This window comes from Haliotis cracherodii, unplaced genomic scaffold (assembly GCF_022045235.1).
Source record: "Haliotis cracherodii isolate W230 unplaced genomic scaffold, xgHalCrac1.p SCAF_8, whole genome shotgun sequence".
Taxonomy (NCBI): domain Eukaryota; kingdom Metazoa; phylum Mollusca; class Gastropoda; order Lepetellida; family Haliotidae; genus Haliotis; species Haliotis cracherodii.
This window is the reverse complement of record NW_027266341.1, coordinates 49617616-49627191: the sequence shown is the minus strand read 5'-3', so window position 1 is coordinate 49627191 and position 9576 is coordinate 49617616. Positions and strand designations below refer to the sequence as shown.

The window sequence follows — 9576 nt, the reverse complement described above, 5'->3', positions numbered from 1 at the left end:
CTTACACAAACCTTCGAATTGCCTTTTAATACATCCTATATTCTGTATAATGACCCATTGTATTTGTTCTCAATGCTTAAAGATGAACGCCCACGCTGTATCTGAATGTGTGTGATATATAACAATGAGGGTATTTTGAAGAATCTTAAAATGAAAAGTGGGAATCCGTTTCGGTCGTCGTCACCATTTTAATGCCATTGCACATTACAAGAGATTATAACAAACACCATGCAGCAGATATACAGGGCACTTGTAAGTCTGTCAATCATGACTCGGACATAACGATGGCGCGAGAACAGTCCACGTGTAAGACATGTACTCCTGTTGGCGTATATTAGCTCGAAACATTAACCACTAATCATGAAATCTGTTTCCTTGGGAATATTATTAGCATGGTATAATATATATACGTATGTGTGTGTATGTGTGTGTGTGTGTGTGTGTGTGTGTGTGTGTGTGTGTGTGTTACGATAATAAATAATTATTGTAAATCTTGTGCAAACATAAAAAAACCCATTAAAAATGTTTTTAACATCAAATAAAGACAATTTCTTAACAACAACAAACAATTCCCGGATTTGATAAGTACTGGAAACAAAATACCATTTATATATTTTTGTTATTTCTTTTGGATTTGATTTTTTTAATGAAAATGTTAATAATAATGGTCATTAATTGTTAAATATGAGTAACTTAAATCCACGAAGGGAAAGGTTATAATGTGGTTTCAAAGCTGTGGAGAGTCGCTTAAAAAGGAAGCAGTGACGTCATCAACATGTGGTAAATCATTGAAACAGTAGACTAAAAACAGAAAATATTATCCGATTTTGGTCAGAGCAAAGTCAGTGCAGTGTAAATGTAGATGATCCCACAAACAGCTCACGAAATCTCCGAAAAATAACTATGTACAGGTTAACATATACACAACCTATATTTACAACTCCAAACTCATCAGGGTTTTCATTTCTTTTCAGATAACTGTCACGATTGTCGTCATCATGAAATAAGCACAAGAACACATCGCACATAAGGTCGCTTAAATCTAACCAGAACCATTTTAACACATTGACCTGTCATGTTGTTCGCCATCCTCCCTGGTACCGAGGATTTAACGAGCGCTTCTGGCGAAACCTGATTTTGCCCTCTCCAGTACTGGTTGTGTGACCTAGTGGTGTGTGTCGCAAGAATCTGACACTGTCTAAAGAGCCAGATGACAGAAAACACTACCCAGTCACCTAACACCGTGGTACTAACTAGATGATGTGTCACCTCTGATTTAGTCCCAAAATGTTTGACCGATTTAATCAGATACATACAACCTTGAACGGACCTCGGTCAGTCCAGCGTTGAACTTCTCTCCACGAGTTACATGTAGTCTCTATGTACCCCTGTATTTGAAGATACGTATGTTGACAAGCGTTTGTTATCTTGCGTGGCCAAATGGTTTGATGAACGTCAGGCTTAGTGAAAAAGTATAGGTGAAATACTAGATTTTTGACATTCTCACTCGATAGAATCTATTATATTGCTAGCTGTAATTGTCGTCAAACATTTCTAAACATGTCTACTCTCGCCTTTTTAAACTCAAAAATCGATTAAATGAAACAGTGTACAAAGGCACACTTTAAATAAAAAACATATCACATTCAAAGTAACCTTTCATAAAAGCGTATATATTTAATCAAACCACCTGATTTCGCTTTTGTGGGTCTGAAGAAAATGGTTTGTTTCAGAAATACTCCTGCTAAAAGAATTGGCATTTCTCCCTCATGACATTATGACTCATATATATGACATTTGCATTTATTCGAAAATAGTACAACCCATTATAAGCTATGCATTGAATTCTAGTTTTAAAAGCGTGATGGAAAACACATATTCTGTGTATTATGTAGGCACTATGTGCTGCCAAATCGCTTGACACACTACAATAAAAAACGTCAACGCCCAAAAATAACCAGCCTCGATTATCCGCCGAAATTCCGTTGGAGGCTCGTGGGGAGTAGGGTGGAGGATGGGAGGCAAAATACTGGTGAAAATCATATAGATGTTAGTGATGAACCAGATGTTCGCGAAAAAGGTCAAATTTCCTGCCCTACCAGTAGCGCCTGCCACTAATACAAAATACATAAAAATGTAGGTGTAATGTGCGAATTACACAAGTAAGCAAGTAAAACATTGTCAAAGAAAGTCAAAAAGGAAATAATGATAAATAACATTATGTTTTCTAAAACTTCACACAAACCAAAAAACATTTCGAGAAACATAAGTGTCAGTGTTAACAGGACAATGAACGTATAATTTCCTTGATTTGTGTCATTAAATCCCTTGACGGGGATAACATACGGAGAGTTACTTATTATTTTAACACCAATCGGGGCGGTGGGGTAGCCTAGTGCCGAAGTGCCGAAGACCCGGGTTTGATTCCCAACATACAATGTGAAGCCCATTTGTGTTGTCACCCGCCGTGATATTGCTGGAATGGTGCTAAAAGCGGCGTAAAACCATACTTACTCACGCCGATATGAATGGCATTTCAGTCATGTTACAGCGTGTCAGAATCCTGTTGAAGGAAGTCCATAGTGATGCGGGTCCTTGACAATCTCCCACCAGCACGGCTATGGTGCGGACAAACTCATATAATCAGGATTTTAACCCACGATCATCGGATTCTTGCACGCCTCAAAGATGCGTGATGACATGTATACGAACATGTATACGAACATATACCACAGTTAATAGTTTACAAAAATAACAATGGCAAACCAATATACAGTCTTACTGGAATGTTGGCAAACTAGAACTTCCAACCTTTCAGAACATCTCAATGAAACATCTCCAACACGGAGCATCCCAGAACATACTCCAGACAAATTGTCATCTTATATTATGACAAAGTATGCAACAGGTCTCAGGCACGTGTGATTACTATATTGTATATTTATCTTGGTGTACAAATAATACTCAATGAGATCAGAAGATGTCACAATTATGTATTCACGATATTCCAATAATTATCCCTCATTTCATGGATCTGTTGCAAGTAAACACAAGGTGACAATGTTTCGTATTCCTCGCTGATAACCAAGAGTTGTGATGAGGTATCATCGTTCATCGTATCCTATATCACATACTGCAGCGTCGTGTCAACGTAGTATAATCAGACGTGGACGTTGGTGATAAGTTTAGTTGTAATCATTGGTCATAAGTTTAGTTGTAATCATTGGTCTTCATGTTATTTTTAATACGTGGGTCCTCTGGGGCGAAAATATGCAGATCCACACAATCCATACACATAAACCATATGTGTTTATGGTCTAGACGAAATTTTTTAGAGGATGAGTTGCAATCTTGTTGAAACAAGACACCATTACCCATAACAACGCTAATTGGAGATCACATATCCACTTGATTTTCTCCCACAGTTCAGTATCTATATGTAGACGTATATGGTCGGTATTGGGTCATAACAGACGACTGAGGCAGACGACATATCGTTGACCTTGACACTGACACTGTTGTGGGACGTATTGAGCAAGTCTTCTTGATCGTTCCTCCATTGGTCCACATCGTCTTCTTGACGTCTTTGAACATCGCCATCTTGGTCCAGGCACAGCGCCCTCTATCCATAAAGCCGTCCATCTTCCAGAAGAGCGCCTGGCGGGCTTTAGAGGCCTCTGTAGGACGACACATCCGTCTGTTGATGGCATCCAGTTCCTCATCACTCAGAGGGGCCAGTTTCTTTGGCTGGGGAGGAGGAGGGGGAGAGAGGGACCCACCCACCTGAGGTCTATGTTGGTACCAGGGAGAAGACAAGGTCGGCATTTTGACAGATTCCAGGTTGGCAGGTACTTGCCTGAAATTATGAAGCACCATTTGACAAATATAATTTAGTTTATTTTTTATGAGGCAACGTTGAATCAATGGGATACCATGTACATTTATAAATGACTTATATATAACATGTAAATGCTGAAACGGTAAAGCGATTGCAAATACTAATTTTCAGTGTGTATAGATTTATATGTCCCAAAACAGATTAGAAAACATAGCCAATATACATTAAAATACGTAAATAACTTAATTGGATGATGTGTACCAATAATCCTTTATAACACGTTACGAGTTTGGTTCTGATATTCACATACTTTACGTGCATAAAGAAATAACAATTACTCCCAGGTCAACTTCTGGCAGTTGTAAAATGACGTTTCTTGTTATGTCTTGAGAAGAAAAGCTACCTGAGTATTCCAGAAAAGTAGGTATATTCTTGACAATCAGGCACGCACTTTCTACCCTGCCAACCGTAGAACCGCCATTAATATCTCACTGGTTGTGAAATCGTAGGTTTAAATCTTTTGAGAATGGTATCTTTTCTGAAAAAAAAACACATATAGTGAAATTAAAAATATTAACGACTGAAAGTAAGAACTGAAAAAAATCACCGTATCTTGGAGTCAGTTGTTTACCACAACAAAAGAATATATCAGAAAACGAAACAAAATAATAATAATTCGACTGACAAGACTAACATTTACCTCATGAAGACAATTATACTGCCTCACGTGAACGTTCTCAGAATCATTACAAGAGATCACGATGTTATTGTCTGTGGTGCTAATGAGAAAACCGCCTACCTGTTTCAGTCAGCTGTAAATACTAACATCCAGGCGGGTCTCCTAGCTACATCCCACGTGATTGCACGTGCAGCACGTAGATCAATTATCTCCAGATAATGTACAAAACAAACACCCGTCCCACCTCCAAATTGCGTTAATCCTCTATAAGGATCCAGGACATGGGCGATATTTCACACTGACTGATTCGTCAAATTACTTCTCCGATAACCACCGCCATTAATCATTCAACTTTTTCTAGAAGTCTGTTTTCCTTGCCATTCGTTTTCAGTCAATACGAATTCATTGAGTCCTCGCGTCGAACGTAGAACAGTACACTTGATTAGCATATACTCAACCGCTTGGCTTTTCAGATCACTGGGGCAAAGGTTTGCTGTTTAAAGCTTATCCCTCATGTATAAAAATCCCCTTGGAGAATTATCTTTAAACAGTCGAGGCACCAATCAGTTGTATGGGAGATCGATATATCGATATAATTCATTGTATTCATTCCGTTGTTATTGATTGGTAATTAATCGCTCGGAACGCTGACTATCCGAGATAACAAACGAGGGCTGAAGCGTCTTGCGGGGAAGGTAGGCGTGGAGGGAAACATAAGATTCGTGGTCGGCTGATAACAGTGTAAGCACACCCGACCCCGTGACTGAGACAATCATAGACTTGGTCAAGTCTCTTGTAATTCGTCGGTAACGTAATAGACTCCGTGACTGAGACAATCATAGACTTGGTCAAGTCACTTGTAATTCTTCGGTAACGTAACATATCCTGTAACTGAGACAATCATAGACTTGGTCAAGTCTCTTGTAATTCTTCGGTAACGTAACATACGCTGTAACTGAGACAATCATAGACTTGGTGAAGTCTCGTCTCCATTGTTTGCTAACACACCAGTACCGTAACTGAGACAAACATAGACTTGGTGAAGTCTCCTGTAATTATTTACAAACATAATCGACATAACAGACTTGCTCAAGTATTATCGAATTCTTCGGTAACGTAACATACCCTGTAACTGAGCCAATCATAGACTTGGTCAAGTCTCTTGTAATTCTTTGGCAACGTAACATACCCTGTAACCGAGACAATCATAGACTTGGTCAAGTCTCTTGTAATTCTTCGGTAACGTAACATACCCTGTAACTGAGACAATCATAGACTTGGTCAAGACTCGTCTCCATTGTTTGCTAACACACCAGTACGTTAACCGAGACACTCAAGTCTTGGTGACGTCACTTGTACATTCTCTGTTAACACACCCGTACCGTAACTGAGACAGCATATCTCATAATGAAGTCTCTTGTACGTAACTTCCTTATTAAGACACACCTACAGAAACGGAGACAACATAGACTTGGTGAAGTCTTATGTACATTTCGTGAAAGCATACCCGACCCCGTTACTGAGACCACCGTAGACTTGACATTTTGTCTTAAAGTATTCTGTCCCCGAAAAAAGTGCTCTGAAAAATGGTGTGTTGTGGGTCAAAATGATGTTAATCTCATCCATTTGGAGAGGTTTTTTACATGTTTTTAATTGTTTTGAAGTAATGACTAAACACACATCCAGTTTTAAACAAAAATTCCAACTAGTATGAAATGGTCGGTCACTAAACGTTTACGATCTTCGTCAGTGTTTGCTTTCCGGCAGCAATACTGCTGTGAGGCGTTAGGCAACACACACACACACTCACACACACACACACACACAGAGAGAGCCTCTCCTATAAAAAAATGACCGGTTTTTACCTGAAATACTGATTAATATAACATTCGTGCTTATAGTCTGAGAATGTCGACTTTTTATGCAGATTGTGTGAGTGGCGGGTGAAACCGATTGAGCAGCTCGTGCTTACTCTGTTCGCGAACACCTGGTGTAATCACTGATTTTCACTGACCCATTCATATAATGTTCACCACTATTTTGTTTTTACGCCCCATGGAATCTGTTTCAGTAGATATTCGAGACTGGAGTGTGCTCTGACGTTCACGTTTTATACTTATACAAATCGATACATCGCCATTTAACGAAATGTTTCTGTTCCAGTCCGACATTAACCACAACTCACCCATAACGTACCACGATTAAGCATATACATTGTACACTCTATGAAACACGTTTCAAAAGGTCGGCCAAGAGAAACCTAATACTGTTTCCTACGCATCTTGTTCATATAAAAATACATTCTGATTGACATGCACACAACTTTGGCATCTAATGACGCATTCACATCTATTCATTTAATGACACAACATTTTGTATTCAAAGCCGTTAATGTAATGTGATCTTCATATAAAACCCAGCTGTCTGTTTGTTAATAGTCGGGGTCCATTAATTCAAAGCGGTATGGCCTCTTGTTAGAGTCGATTGTCAGTCACGACAACACACGTTGACAATTCCGGGGAGGTATTGTGATTATATCAACACGATGAAAAGAATACATCTGCTGGTTCGTGCAGCAAGTGACAGGGGTGGGAGATACGGGTAGATACGGATAGAGACGGGTAGACGAACCTGGCAGATATGACGAACACCTGGCAGGTAATGTGCCCCTTGTTTGCACATGTTGCCAATGGTGACGGTGTGCTTATCGAGGCACTTGTGTGCAGGGCAAACTGTGTAATTGCGTTTTCGGCGTTGGAATTGTTTCAATAAATTGGATGGCGAAAGACCGTTGAGTTTAACTCGTTTTCTTGAAGGCTATGCATAAACCTTTGAGTTTAACTTGTCTTCTTGAAGCATGTGGATCGTGGAAGACCGTTGAGTTTAACTTGTCTTATTTAAGTATATGGATCGTGGAAGACCGTTGAGTTTAACTTGTTTTCTTGAAGCATATGGATCGTTGAAGACCGTTGAGTATAACTCGTCTTCTTGAAGCATTTGGATCGTTGAAGACCGTTGAGTATAACTCGCCTTCTTGAAGCATTTGGATCGTGGAAGACCGTTGAGTTTAACTCGTCTTCTTGAATCATGCACAGTGGAAGACCGTTGAGTTTAACTTGTCTTGAAGCATATGGATCGTTGAAGACCGTTGAGTTTAACTTGTCTTCTTGAAGCATATGGATCGTGGAAGACCGTTGAGTTTAACTTGTCTTCTTGAAGCATATGAATCGTTGAAGACCGTTGAGTTTAACTTGTCTTCTTGAAGCATATGGATCGTGGAAGACCGTTGAGTTTAACTCGTCTTCTTGAAGCATATCGATCGTGGAAGACCGTTGAGTTTAACTCGTCTTCTTGAAGCATATCGATCGTGGAAGACCGTTGAGTTTAACTTGTCTTCTTGAAGCATATGAATCGTTGAAGACCGTTGAGTATAACTCGTCTTCTTGAAGCATTTGGATCGTTGAAGACCGTTGAGTATAACTCGCCTTCTTGAAGCATTTGGATCGTGGAAGACCGTTGAGTTTAACTCGTCTTCTTGAATCATGCACAGTGGAAGACCGTTGAGTTTAACTTGTCTTGAAGCATATGGATCGTTGAAGACCGTTGAGTTTAACTTGTCTTCTTGAAGCATATGGATCGTGGAAGACCGTTGAGTTTAACTTGTCTTCTTGAAGCATATGAATCGTTGAAGACCGTTGAGTTTAACTCGTCTTCTTGAAGCATATGGATCGTGGAAGACCGTTGAGTTTAACTCGTCTTCTTGAAGCATATCGATCGTGGAAGACCGTTGAGTTTAACTTGTCTTCTTGAAGCATATGAATCGTTGAAGACCGTTGAGTTTAACTTGTCTTCTTGAAGCATGTGGATCGTGGAAGACCGTTGAGTTTAACTTGTCTTCTTGAAGCATATGGGTCGTGGAAGACCGTTGAGTTTAACTTGTCTTCTTGAAGCATATGGATCGTTGAAGACCGTTGAGTATAACTCGTCTTCTTGAAGCATTTGGATCGTGGAAGACCGTTGAGTTTAACTCGTCTTCTTGAATCATGCACAGTGGAAGACCGTTGAGTTTAACTTGTCTTGAGGCATATGGATCGTTGAAGACCGTTGAGTTTAACTTGTCTTCTTGAAGCATATGGATCGTGGAAGACCGTTGAGTTTAACTTGTCTTCTTGAAGGATATGGATCGTGGAAGACCGTTGAGTTTAACTCGTCTTCTTGAAGCATATGGATCGTGGAAGACCGTTGAGTTTAACTTGTCTTCTTGAAGCATATGGATCGTGGAAGACCGTTGAGTTTAACTCGGCTTCTTGAAGCATATCGATCGTGGAAGACCGTTGAGTTTAACTTGTCTTCTTGAAGCATGTGGATCGTGGAAGACCGTTGAGTTTAACTCGTCTTCTTGAAGCATATGGATCTGTGAAGACCGTTGAGTTTGACTCGTCTTCTTGAAGCATATGGATCGTGGAAGACCGTTGAGTTTAACTTGTCTTCTTGAAGCATATGGATCGTGGAAGACCGTTGAGTTTAACTCGTCTTCTTGAAGCATATGGATCGTGGAAGAGACCTGCAATCCCTTTCGAGTGACTGAATGTTCTGTCATCAATGTCAGCAATGTTAAAGTTTCAGTTTATGAATAATCCAATCTTGTCAAGGCAAACACGTGGTCGACAGCATGAGCAAAATTCCACATCATAGGCGAAAAGTGACACGTAAATAGCCGGGTTACTCATTATGACCACCCAATCCTCATTTGAACTTCGGTCACAGCAAGCAGGATACTGGGGGCGTTTTCAGCCCAAGACATCCCATATCGACATTCCCCTCGATAATGTTTCTACTAGGTTTGTCATCATCATTCGTGCACGTGAATTTCCGCAAAGTGGTAAACTTCTGAGGCTTGCATTACTTCGGGCTTTCCTCCCACATTAAGCTGACACGCCGTGATATAACTGGAATACTGTTTAATAGTTGACGCTGTAGGCCTGCGACATAGCACCATATGGCAGTTGGACTGTGGTGTGTGATCACGATTAACTCCGGCAAATGGCACATGAAGTCA

General features: G+C 40.0%; 1 pseudogene; it reads right to left on the bottom strand.

The window, feature by feature from the left end:
* Nucleotides 1-3379: 3379 nt before the first annotated feature.
* LOC139451044 (uncharacterized) lies at nt 3380-4543 on the bottom strand (annotated as a pseudogene).
* Nucleotides 4544-9576: the final 5033 nt, after the last annotated feature.